We start from the raw sequence: 14,428 nt of genomic DNA on the forward strand, positions 1-14,428 counted from the left end.
TCTCATCTTGAGCCTTGGCGCAAACGGGGGTTGTCGGGCTTTTTATTTTCATTCGTCGACTTTTCTTGTCATTGAAGGGCAATTGTGTTTATATGATAAACAAAATATTACATTTTTGCTTGTAGATACGGAATTTCTCTCGACATCACTCTTTCGTTGCGTTTACTCGTGAGCTATCGAGTTGAACGCTCGAAGAGAAATTCCATACCTACGCGCGCCCATGAATTTTTCTCTGTTTATAACATGGCGGGTCATTTCCTGTCTAACAGTGTTTTCTAAGGAGCCAATATGGTAAAAAATCCTTTTGTACGGCACGGCATTGCATCTATAACATCATAACGTATGCAGTTTCACTTCGGCTGGGAGTTCCCCTCGAGGTTAGCCGCGAGGTCTAGAGACTTTTGAGATAGTTTTTCAGTGCATGTAGCTCTTTAAAGTCACGAAATTAGTTTTTTAGTTGACGATAGTTCAGTTCCAACGTGATGGGATCTATGACTGACTCTAACTGAGACTTTGGGACGTCGGGACCCTTTATGTCTTGATTAGGACCTGACCTTATCCTCTTCACTCGAGGTAGCTGTTGTGCTATCTCCTGAAAATAAATGTAACCATTATCTGAGTCACTGCTTATCTCCTCGGTCACTGTTGTTCTCTTGATTCGCCCTCTCTCAGTCCCCTTAAATCCATCTTGATGTGGAGCTCCGACTCTGCAACATGATGCATAATGATTGCACTTGCCACACTTTCAACACTGTTTTCCGTATGCTGGGCAGTTTCAGCCCGGGGGATGTGTTCCTGTTTTTCCATAGTAACCACAACTCTTGCTTTCCTCTTTCTCTTATTTGTGTTCTTGTTTTCTGGGAGGTCACAGTGGTATCCTCGATTTTATTCTTCCATCCCACCGGAAGGTCTTTTGATTGATGCTCTACCTTCGATATCCCGAAATATTCTTTCATGTCTTTGACTTGTTGATCGATGTCTTCTCTTTGGCTTTCTTTCTCGAGGAATCGATCTAGTCCCCATTTCTTCTGAATGTGTCTTTTCACGAGTTCGTTGTCCTTGATAGTCTGTATAAAATGTTCCAGTATCCTGTCTTCTGTTTGCTCCTCAAACTCGCAATCCTTTGATTTTCCGCGTAGTCGCGCCGCGTATGCGATAACACTCTCTCCTTCGGTTGGTCTTGCTAAACGTTAATCTCGCACGATGCTTGTTTTTTTTCGACAGGAAATAAGTTTCCTCTACAGCTTTCTGTAATCGTCATCCCCGTCCACCAGCGCTGTATCTGGTAAGTTGTGTGCAAATTTTTTTATTTCTTTGCCGCCATAAATCTTCTGGGCACTCGCGCAGTCCCTTGTTTCTGTAATCTCAAAATGCGATGTTTCTTCGTCGAGGTCCTCCATCCACTCTTTCCACGCTCGCCCAATTTCCTAAGGGTTTTCTGGGATCTTGAATGGTTCTATCTTAAGTGATTTCCCCACGCTGAATACACTTATTTCTGCCGGATTCGGCACGTTTCCGTCGGCTCCTGCTTCGCCCAGCGTATCTGACATGATTTTATATCGAGCACGTGGTCTCTGTGCGAATTCTCTTCGGCGTTCTCTTGCTTTCTATTCTTCTTCTCTCTTCTAAATTTTCGGTTGCCAAAGGGCTTCGAGGTCTTAGCTGTGAATTTTGCTGATTTTTTTCCCCCGCTGGCCCTGCTTCTCTTCTTGTAATCCCTCCTCGTCGCCAAATGTAAGTCTGTCAACAAACACCGGCCAGGTTGGATGGAATATCATGTGATACATTGTAGGCTCGCAACGCACGCGGAGGGTGGGATACTACAATTAGTATGTGAGAGCTAAGCTGTTTGTTTTTCTTTAGCGGAAAATTTTGTTGTTTTAAAAAAACACTTCATGGCCACCAACGGCAAGTAAAACTGTTCGTTTCAATGGCTTACTATAATTTGCGAAACAAAACGAAACGAAATGAAACGAAAAGCGAGTTTTCTCATGGCGAGAAATGCTTGTCTTCTATATCTCTTTCAAGCTAAATAATTATAAGTTTATTCAGATTCCTCCCCCATTATGTTTTGGTATATGTAAGTTGTTAATGTTGTTTAAGTGCGTCTGCAAAGTTAATATTCAATGAAAGGGTAGTCAATAGGTACATGTATTATACTAAATGTAGCCAGTTTAAAATGGGGCTTTATTTGAAGCTCGTTGCAGCATTGTGAAAGGAGGCAGGCCTCAAGGGAAATATTTAGATTTAATATTCGAAAAAAGACGTTATTTTATTAAACAAATGATTTTATTAAACAAATGATTTAATTTAACAAATAATTTAATTAAACAAATGATTTTATTAAAGTGTTGTTCACTACGCCTTAGGATGAAATTGGTAAATCAAGATCAGTTTAGTATGGACGCTTTTCCTTTTCATTTTTTCGCAAATGCTGGCAGCGTTTTCTGGTGCTAACTTTGCACGTATCCCACATGCAGCTCGTTTCGTCAGTTCTGCGGCACTGGTAAGAACAGGCCTTGATCACCTCAGCTAAAAAAGAAAAGAAAAACCGAAAAAAACTTCAGAAAAACAAAGTATTAATTGTTGCAGCGCAAGGGGGGAAGGGGGTGGGGGAGGGTGTTTCTTACCAGTACAACATACAGATCATAAAAGCAAAACAAAACAAAACAACATAAAAACAATTTGGTTGAAGAACATTATACATTTCATCCAAGTAAAATAACAAACTTTCTTTAGCATACCTTTTATAGCTATGTCCGATGGAGACACTTCAGAATACCGACTTCGGCTCCACTTTACTGAAACGATTTTTCTTCAATGATTTTTTTTTTCCATTTTTGTTCTATGCGCTATGATGAAAACTATCTATGTTGAATAAATTAAGCTTTCCCTTCCTATAGCAATCGAAGCCCGTAGATGGATCGAGATTTTTATCAGATGAATGGTTCCTACTTGGTGGTTTGTTCTCCATAACAATAGAGGCGTAGGCTTCAGGAGAGCTTTTCATATTTAAATTAACTACACGCGAAAGGAGGTGAACAAAAGGCGTGATAAAGCGACTTTGATAGAGTTAATGGAACCGTGGGCTAATTTCAGTCCTTTGATTGTTATGTGAGTAGACGGGTAATTTGAAAGTGCTAAAATTCTTGTTTTTGAGATTAATGAAATATGCATACACGCTTTAGTTTTTGTGGCACGTGCAAAGAACAAGCAAGGAAACAAGGAATATCAATGCCCGATTCTGTCAGCCCTTAATTAACCATACGGCTTTTTTGGGAAGGGCGAAGTTCAATTGAAACAAAGTTTTGTCTCAGTTTTGGTCTCATGCGCACAAAAAAAAAGGAATTGATGGTTTGATGGCTATGCATGAGTAGTCTATTGTTTATTGTTTAAGAGAACGGGTCATAAAAGTGCCATTATTCTTGTTTGTCTGTTTTTTAAATTTATCAACAATCTTAAGGTTTTGTATGCGTAAAATACTAGGGTACATAAAAGGCAACTTTCACGACTTTCTTGAGATCATGGTCGATGTACTTAACGAATTTCTCTTCCGTCACCCTCTCAGCCCAAAACGCCTTTATTCCGTCAATCAGTTCTTGTTTGTTTTACGGCTTCACTTTCGATTCTAAGTAAAATTTCAGTTCGTGCCTAAGTTCTCGATGGGATTTAAATCCGGACTCTCTGGGGGAGTACGCAACCAGTTTATATCATTCTCCTCGAAGAAGGCCCTCATCTTGTATGTTGGGATCATTATCCTGCACAAATCTGTGGTCTAGTAGCGTCTGATTGATGAATGGTAGAAGGGTTGTCTCCAGAATACGCCAGTACAGTTCTGCATCCATTATACCATCGAATATGCACACTTTAGTAGCTCCCTTTCTGCTGATTCCTTCCCATACGTGAACTTTAAGTGAATGTTTAGGCCTCGGTTTTCTTTTGAATGGCTCGTGAACCTTTCGGTAGCATGTACGTCTGTATTGTTCCAGCGAGACTGAGCATTCATCAGAGAATATGACATTGTGGAATGCATCACCGGAATCCAGGATTTGTTGTGCGTACTCTAGTCTTTTCACCTTATTAGCTACTCTTATCAGTTGACAGTAATGGATGCGCTGCAGCGTCCATCCCTATTTGGCTCGCGATCTTCGCACAGCAGAGGTGTTCACAACGATTCCACGCTTTTCCAGTTGTTTTGGAATCTGTATTATTGTTGCCTCGTCGTTTATACACATTTGCTTTTCAATAAAAGCTTTCGCATCTACTGGAAGCTTTGTCGGCCTTCCTGATCGAACGCGGTTTTCAGTGGATCCAGTTTTCTGTATTTTGTTGATGATCCTGTAGATTTTCGCTTCTCAAGGCTTTCAATATTTGTACGGGAAAAATCCTTCCTTATGGAGACAAGCAATTTTTTTTTTCTCGTATGTGAAGTAACCTTCGGCATGATTACGCGGTAGTATCCCGCGGGTACATTATATGCAAATACATATTGGTTTCCATGGGGATGCAATAACACATCGCAACGCGTTAAAAAAAGTAACCTTTCACCCTCCCTTAGTACCGTTTTCACAAGCTGTCTTTTTCTCGCTCTCGCTATTCCCGTTTGTTCGATGGTATCAAAATGAATATAGGCTTTCTTATAATTTGTTTTATTTTGTGCAGTAGCGAACTTGCTTAACTAACGGTGCAGCGGACGTGTGGCAAACTTCGACCATAGCCGACTCTGTATGTAGCGAAACTGGCTTAAATTCATTATACTGCCCTTTTCACGCTGATTAAACTGACTTCGAATAGAATGATACACTAGGTTTACTTTCCTACTCACTCAGACAGTATCAGAGTGATGAAAAATTCGCCGAGCAGCGCAATGTTGCCTCATCGATCGAACACTTCGCTTTTACTTTTGCACAGTACTGTATTTCATTGTCTTACACGATTCGTAACTTACCAAGAGAAATACACCTGCAAACTTGTGTGCAAATTGTCCCAGACGTCGTAGAAACGGACTTCTTTCTTTAGAAGTTGAAAATTTTCATCCGATCTTGCTTATCGTAATAAAGAATTGTGTCGCTGATTACTATTCGTCAACGCTCTCAACCAGACTATTTTTAATCGTGACGCCAGCAATGACAGGTAACGAAGACGTAAACAGGAAGATATCTTTTCACCCATCCAATTTGAAATGTTCGCTGTTTCTTCGTTATTACTCGCCCTTATACCAATAATTCTATTGGAAATTAGTTTATAGGTATTGATCTTGGCGTGTACTCAAGGTGGTGGTCATCAAGGAGTGATAGAGGCGAAATTTTGGGCAGAGAAGTAACAGGACAGCTGCAGTTGAAATGACACGTTCGGTATGTTTTTTTCAACTATGCCTTAAAGTCAAGGTCAATTATGGAGCGGTTCTTCAATCTATTTTATTTCGATGCATCTGACAATTATCGTGATGCAAACTGCAGGAAAAAAGTGCACGGAGTGGTTTGTTTTGGTCTGAGTCATCAGATATTTATCGAAGAGTTGCTCGCGGCGCAGCAAATATTTCGAGACCACCCTTGTAGAATCACACATATGCAAAAGCTATGTTGCCACTCTTTTAATTTTATGTCCGACTATGTTTAAGTTATGTTGTGCTCAACAGTGCCTATGTATTGACTATGCACTCTGCCATATAGTATTTGTATTTTCTCTAAACAAGTCGAAAAATAACGTGCAAAACAGATTATTTTAATCCTATTTTATTTCCTACATCAGTAAAATAGTGATAAAATAGTCTGTTTTATATATATTTTCTGCTGATAGGACATGCTATGGCCATTTCCTTTGGAAAATATGAAAAAAATAGTCTATCTCAATCCTATTTTATCAAAGAAAATTTTGAGTAATTACAAAATAGCTTTAAAATAGACTTGTTTTATTTCTTTTTTTTTTGAGGTGAATTCCATTCCATTGCAAAATATGTATTAAATAGTCTACTTTAATTCTATTTTCTCTAAAGTATCCCAGACCCACAATATTTAAGACAGCATCTAGACGTGTGTGTAATAATCAGTCATATTTTATTCCTATTTTATTCGTGAATTCAAGCGTAACTACCAATGTATTGTTGTTCTTTATTTCAAAATATAATTTTAAGGCAACTGTTTGGTACTTGCACCAATCATATCTTCACTGCATACACTGGAATTCAAAATTCATAGTTACTGTGTTAACGAGATAAAGAAGGGTTCAAAATTGAAAACGCCAGACCGACGTTTTTCATCTGCGTTGTTATAGGTTTCAAGTTTCCGTTAAAGTTTCTTTCTTTGTCAAAGAGTTGTGTGCGAAGGCTTGTCTTTAGCATCGAATCTCCACTTTTTATTGCCTGGATCGTCGCTTGGGTCATGTGTAACAATAAATCGATCAGCACAGCAACCAAGCTTGCTCAGAGTGGGTTATGAGTCTTTGTTTCCTCGACAACTTCCGGCCACAAATCGTGCATTTGTAATACGATCGATTCTTGTCGATTATTTCTACATAGAGTGAGCCCACAGCGTTATTTATATCCCAACCAATTTGGGAATTTTTTGGGAATTTTTGCTAACCAACGCAAAAAAAGTGGGTAAAAGCCGTAGTAGCTATTGAGAGTGCAGTGCAAGGTATCTTTTTGGAATGAGTTTCCCATTTTTCATGTAGTTCTAGAAGCAATAGATAGGTAAATGTTTACAATCATTTCAGTTTACGACCCGACTGTTGGCCTGAAACAGAACGAAAACTGTCGGCCGACAGTATCTTTCGGGAACTGTTCTTCACTTTTACCCATTATTCGGCCTGAGTGTACAATACCGCTTAGATTTACGTTGACTACGCTAACGCATTTCATACGCTCAGACGCAGGGTAGTCAGACGTGCATATACGATTTTTCTGCGCACTCGGTCGAAAAAAATGTGCGACTTAAGTGTCTTTGCTATTCAGTGCTATAAGTTTCTTTTGTGTTACATTGTTAGGTAAAACAAGGAACTTTTCGATTTGAAAAAGCGACGAGTCGACACCGGAAAATTTACATAATGAAAAAGCTATCATGTTACACACACACACACACCGCATCACTTCGCTAATTTATCGAATAACGAGTGGTAGCAGTAGATCTGCTTGATCTAAGCTGTTGATGAATCTGAAAGAAAGGAAAATCTCACTTATACAAGGCATCGAAACATATGTATCATCAAGCGAATAACGAGGCGAACATTCACTAACATGCTTCCCAATTTACTGATTGCAATCGGCGCTCGCTTGAAACACGCACTTGAATGTAAACAATTCCGTTTTCGAATCATGATTTATTGGAAACTCCAAACTTCCCTCGATCACCTCCAACGAATGATTACTCAATGTTGAGGAACAGAAGGAAAATTTATTATTTTAGATTTTGAATAATGTTTTCGTTTATTCACTGCAATAACTTGCTGCTTAGGTTGAAAATCTGGAAATCTGCAAAAGAACCTTTACCTTTCTCACCTTTATCTTAACTTGGTAGTGTGGTAGTGTGGAAGTGTGGTAGTGTAGAAGTTTGGTAGTGTGGAAGTGTGGAAGTGTGGAAGTGTGGTAGTGTGGTAGTGTGGTTGTGTGGTTGTGTGGAAGTGTCAAAATGTGTAAATATGAAAATATGCAAATAGGCCTTTACGTACCTTTCTCACGTTTATCTTAACTTGGCAGTGTGGAAGTGTGGAGGTGTAGAAGTGTAGAAGTGTGGGAGTGTGGGAGTGTGGGAGTGTGGGAGTGTGGGAGTGTGGGAGTGTGGGAGTGTGGGAGTGTGGAAGTGTAAAAGTGTGGAAGTGTAAAAGTGTGGAAGTGTGGAAGTGTGGAAGTGTGGAAGTGTGGAAGTGTGGAAGTGTGGAAGTCTAGAAATATGTAAATGAACCTTTACCTTGGAACACATTAATAATAATAAATAAGATCTTTTGACAGGGAGCCCACGTCACAAAGTGTGGTTTTCAGTGAGGCCCTGCATAAATCTAACGTAAGGATAACAGAAAATATAAATATGGTTATCAAGAATAGGATAAAAGGGTATAATCAATAGAAGAGACTACATGTTTTTAACAAGACGTCTAAAAACTGAAAAATCGGAAATGTTCCTAATGCCGTCTGGGAGAGCGTTCCAGTCATCTACTGCATGACAAACAAACCGATGCTGACCCCATGTACGCTTTGATTGTGGTTTACAAATGTTGTTATTAAAACGAGTGTTATAATCTTGTATATGTGATCTTCGCCTTTTTTCCAATGTATCCCAACCAAGTAGATCAAGAGCTTCTGTTGCTGATGAATGCTTTGGCATATCTAAAATTAATTTAGCTGCTTTATTCTGGCGTAATTGGATCTTGTTCATCAGAGTGGTGTTGGATTTATCCCCCCAAGTCACATCTGCATAATCAAGGATTGGCAGCACCATGGCTTTTACAAAGAGTTCCCTTGTATTTCTTGGCAGAAGATGTTTTATTCTCTGTAAAACGCCAAGCCTCTGAGACACTTTGGTCTTAATGTAATCCACATGATCAGTCCAAGACAGATTCTCATTGATAATTACGCCCAGATACTTGAACGAATTGACTCTGTCTAACTCCTTCTCCTTGATTATTAATGTGAATTCTTCTAAGGTGTTAAGTTTCCTTGGACCGCCAATGAGCATGAATTTAGACTTCGAGATATTTAGTGTAAGTTTATGCTCGTAGAGCCACTGAGCTAGCCTGTCTAGATCCTGATTCAACATGGTCTGTAGGTCACGGGCTGATTGAGAAGAGCAGTAGATAGCAGTGTCATCAGCGAATAAGGTGACCGTAGTGTTCCGAAGGACCTTGGGTAGATCGTTGATGTAAATGGCAAATAGTAATGGACCGAGAATAGATCCCTGAGGAACACCAACGGAAACCTTCCGCGCAGGAGAAGAGGCTTGACCAATCACAGTCTTCTGGTAACGAGAGGATAGGTAGGAATGGAACCACTCCAGATTCTTGCTGCGTAATCCTAGAGATTTGAGCTTCCCGAGTAAAATGACATGGTCAACGGTGTCGAAGGCCTTCTTCAGATCAATAAAAACTACACCATTTACTAAACCTTTATCCATATTACTTAGCACTTCATCGGTAAACTGCGTTAGAGCTAAAGCGGTAGATCTTGCACGTCTAAAGCCAAACTGGTTCACAGCAAGCAGATTGTTGGAATCAAAGTAGCCGTAAAGTTGAGAATGAACAGCTCTCTCAATTACTTTACTGACCGTGGGCAGGACAGAAATGGGACGATAGTTATCTTTATCGGACTTATCACCTTCTTTGAAAAGAGCAGTCACTTTCGCACATTTCCAAGATGATGGGAATTGACCCTTCTCAAAAGGGAGGTTTATGATATCCCGCAGAGGTGAAGCAAGTACATTTGCTGCATCACGGAGTAAACGTGCACTAATGCTATCTAGTCCTACCGCTTTATTGGTTTTCATTAGGCGCAGCTGCCTTTCAACAAAGGCTGACGTCACATACTTGAGAGAGAACGATAAGGTAGGAACTGCATCGTACTGAGTCGGTTTTAAACCACGAAAGGCCTTTGCAAGGCTCTTGCCGATGCTTGAAAAGTGATTGTTTAGAGTTTCTGCAATGCCTTTGGGGTCAGTCTGCAATTTTCCATGACCAAAAACTGCATTAATTTCATTGTGGTTAGAGGGAAGTGTCTCTTTAATTGCTTTCCACATCTTGGAACTGTCACCTTTAGCATCTTCTATCAGCCGACAATAATATTTCGATTTCAGCTTCTTTTCCTCGCTATTCGCACAGTTCCTCAATTTTCGGTACATTTGCCAGTGATACTGCGAGTTCTTACACTTCTGAGCCTGTTTCCAGTGGTAATCTCGATCACTCCGAATTTCGAGGAGTTTGTTCGTAACCCATTAAAACTGATCAATGATTTAAACACCCCGGTTAGCGATTGATCAAGTTCTCTATTACTATATTTGAAACCATCGAACCTCTATACAGTGTAATTAGCTAAAGGCTTGATATACATATCACTAGAAGAAGTTAAAATGAACCACGAATTGTGAGATATGGTCGTTTTACGCGTGTTTGTTCAGATGCCGCACAACCTGTAGCCACATGCAACAATCAAGACTCATTTATTAATTCAGAGTGTTTGCACCGGGCCCTAATCGTAGTCCTAGGTTAGATTTCAACACTTCCACATTGTGATAACGTGTACTCTGCTTTTCTACCCCAAGTAAAAGTCATCGATTGTGGGCACAGAACGCTTGCGAAGTGCATCTAATTCATTAAAACGATAACATGCCCAGTTTAAGTAATGTACAAAGTAAAACACGAAAAGATTATATGAAAACCGAAAACGCTTTCACAGAATATGGTTCATTTGCAACTGAGTTATGCGAGCGTTTGTCAACAATGTCAAGAACTTTGAAAACACACACTCTTGCAACGTTTCGTCTAAATGCAGGCGCCGGGGGGGTCTTAAACAAACTTGAACTACAGGTGTCCTGCCTACAGTGTTTCTCTTCCCTTTTTCTGAGAAATTTGGTGAACATCGATCGATGATTTGACAAATATCAAAACAAGAAGCAAATCCGATTTCGCATGAAAATTTGACACTGCTATCTACTGCTCTTCTCAATCAGCCCGTGACCTACAGACCATGTTGAATCAGGATCTAGACAGGCTAGCTCAGTGGCTCTACGAGCATAAACTTACACTAAATATCTCGAAGTCTAAATTCATGCTCATTGGCGGTCCAAGGAAACTTAACACCTTAGAAGAATTCACATTAATAATCAAGGAGAAGGAGTTAGACAGAGTCAATTCGTTCAAGTATCTGGGCGTAATTATCAATGAGAATCTGTCTTGGACTGATCATGTGGATTACATTAAGACCAAAGTGTCTCAGAGGCTTGGCGTTTTACAGAGAATAAAACATCTTCTGCCAAGAAATACAAGGGAACTCTTTGTAAAAGCCATGGTGCTGCCAATCCTTGATTATGCAGATGTGACTTGGGGGGATAAATCCAACACCACTCTGATGAACAAGATCCAATTACGCCAGAATAAAGCAGCTAAATTAATTTTAGATATGCCAAAGCATTCATCAGCAACAGAAGCTCTTGATCTACTTGGTTGGGATACATTGGAAAAAAGGCGAAGATCACATATACAAGATTATAACACTCGTTTTAATAACAACATTTGTAAACCACAATCAAAGCGTACATGGGGTCAGCATCGGTTTGTTTGTCATGCAGTAGATGACTGGAACGCTCTCCCAGACGGCATTAGGAACATTTCCGATTTTTCAGTTTTTAGACGTCTTGTTAAAAACATGTAGTCTCTTCTATTGATTATACCCTTTTATCCTATTCTTGATAACCATATTTATATTTTCTGTTATCCTTACGTTAGATTTATGCAGGGCCTCACTGAAAACCACACTTTGTGACGTGGGCTCCCTGTCAAAAGATCTTATTTATTATTATTAATGTGTTCCAAGGTAAAGGTTCATTTACATATTTCTAGACTTCCACACTTCCACACTTCCACACTTCCACACTTCCACACTTCCACACTTCCACACTTTTACACTTCCACACTTTTACACTTCCACACTCCCACACTCCCACACTCCCACACTCCCACACTCCCACACTCCCACACTCCCACACTCCCACACTCCCACACTCCCACACTCCCACACTCCCACACTCCCACACTCCCACACTCCCACACTCCCACACTCCCACACTCCCACACTCCCACACTCCCACACTCCCACACTTCTACACTTCTACACCTCCACACTTCCACACTGCCAAGTTAAGATAAACGTGAGAAAGGTACGTAAAGGCCTATTTGCATATTTTCATATTTACACATTTTGACACTTCCACACAACCACACAACCACACTACCACACTACCACACTTCCACACTTCCACACTTCCACACTACCAAACTTCTACACTACCACACTTCCACACTACCACACTACTAAGTTAAGATAAAGGTGAGAAAGGTAAAGGTTCTTTTGCAGATTTCCAGATTTTCAACCTAAGCAGCAAGTTATTGCAGTGAATAAACGAAAACATTATTCAAAATCTAAAATAATAAATTTTCCTTCTGTTCCTCAACATTGAGTAATCATTCGTTGGAGGTGATCGAGGGAAGTTTGGAGTTTCCAATAAATCATGATTCGAAAACGGAATTGTTTACATTCAAGTGCGTGTTTCAAGCGAGCGCCGATTGCAATCAGTAAATTGGGAAGCATGTTAGTGAATGTTCGCCTCGTTATTTGCTTGATGATACATATGTTTCGATGCCTTGTATAAGTGAGATTTTCCTTTCTTTCAGATTCATCAACAGCTTAGATCAAGCAGATCTACTGCTACCACTCGTTATTCGATAAATTAGCGAAGTGATGCGGTGTGTGTGTGTGTGTAACATGATAGCTTTTTCATTATGTAAATTTTCCGGTGTCGACTCGTCGCTTTTTCAAATCGAAAAGTTCCTTGTTTTACCTAACAATGTAACACAAAAGAAACTTATAGCACTGAATAGCAAAGACACTTAAGTCGCGCATTTTTTTCGACCGAGTGCGCAGAAAAATCGTATATGCACGTCTGACTACCCTGCGTCTGAGCGTATGAAATGCGTTAGCGTAGTCAACGTAAATCTAAGCGGTATTGTACACTCAGGCCGAATAATGGGTAAAAGTGAAGAACAGTTCCCGAAAGATACTGTCGGCCGACAGTTTTCGTTCTGTTTCAGGCCAACAGTCGGGTCGTAAACTGAAATGATTGTAAACATTTACCTATCTATTGCTTCTAGAACTACATGAAAAATGGGAAACTCATTCCAAAAAGATACCTTGCACTGCACTCTCAATAGCTACTACGGCTTTTACCCACTTTTTTTGCGTTGGTTAGCAAAAATTCCCAAAAAATTCCCAAATTGGTTGGGATATAAATAACGCTGTGGGCTCACTCTATGTAGAAATAATCGACAAGAATCGATCGTATTACAAATGCACGATTTGTGGCCGGAAGTTGTCGAGGAAACAAAGACTCATAACCCACTCTGAGCAAGCTTGGTTGCTGTGCTGATCGATTTATTGTTACACATGACCCAAGCGACGATCCAGGCAATAAAAAGTGGAGATTCGATGCTAAAGACAAGCCTTCGCACACAACTCTTTGACAAAGAAAGAAACTTTAACGGAAACTTGAAACCTATAACAACGCAGATGAAAAACGTCGGTCTGGCGTTTTCAATTTTGAACCCTTCTTTATCTCGTTAACACAGTAACTATGAATTTTGAATTCCAGTGTATGCAGTGAAGATATGATTGGTGCAAGTACCAAACAGTTGCCTTAAAATTATATTTTGAAATAAAGAACAACAATACATTGGTAGTTACGCTTGAATTCACGAATAAAATAGGAATAAAATATGACTGATTATTACACACACGTCTAGATGCTGTCTTAAATATTGTGGGTCTGGGATACTTTAGAGAAAATAGAATTAAAGTAGACTATTTAATACATATTTTGCAATGGAATGGAATTCACCTCAAAAAAAAAGAAATAAAACAAGTCTATTTTAAAGCTATTTTGTAATTACTCAAAATTTTCTTTGATAAAATAGGATTGAGATAGACTATTTTTTTCATATTTTCCAAAGGAAATGGCCATAGCATGTCCTATCAGCAGAAAATATATATAAAACAGACTATTTTATCACTATTTTACTGATGTAGGAAATAAAATAGGATTAAAATAATCTGTTTTGCACGTTATTTTTCGACTTGTTTAGAGAAAATACAAATACTATATGGTAGAGTGCATAGTCAATACATAGGCACTGTTGAGCACAACATAACTTAAACATAGTCGGACATAAAATTAAAAGAGTGGCAACATAGCTTTTGCATATGTGTGATTCTACAAGGGTGGTCTCGAAATATTTGCTGCGCCGCGAGCAACTTTTCGATAAATATCTGATGACTCAGACCAAAACAAACCACTCCGTGCACTTTTTTCCTGCAGTTTGCATCACGATAATTGTCAGATGCATCGAAATAAAATAGATTGAAGAACCGCTCCATAATTGACCTAGACTTTAAGGCAAAGTTGAAAAAAACATACCGAACGTGTCATTTCAACTGCAGCTGTCCTGTTACTTCTCTGCCCAAAATTTCGCCTCTATCACTCCTTGATGACCACCACCTTGAGTACACGCCAAGATCAATACCTATAAACTAATTTCCAATAGAATTATTGGTATAAGGGCGAGTAATAACGAAGAAACAGCGAACATTTCAAATTGGATGGGTGAAAAGATATCTTCCTGTTTACGTCTTCGTTACCTGTCATTGCTGGCGTCACGATTAAAAATAGTCTGGTTG

The 14,428-nt window shown here is 39.5% G+C and overlaps 1 pseudogene; it reads right to left on the reverse strand.

Moving 5' to 3' along the window:
- The window catches only part of LOC131794455 (uncharacterized), a 33,321-nt pseudogene extending 18,967 nt beyond the window's left edge, over positions 1 to 14,354 (reverse strand).
- Between the last annotated feature and the right edge of the window lie 74 nt (positions 14,355 to 14,428).

Source organism: Pocillopora verrucosa, chromosome 4 (assembly GCF_036669915.1).
Source record: "Pocillopora verrucosa isolate sample1 chromosome 4, ASM3666991v2, whole genome shotgun sequence".
Lineage (NCBI taxonomy): Eukaryota > Metazoa > Cnidaria > Anthozoa > Scleractinia > Pocilloporidae > Pocillopora > Pocillopora verrucosa.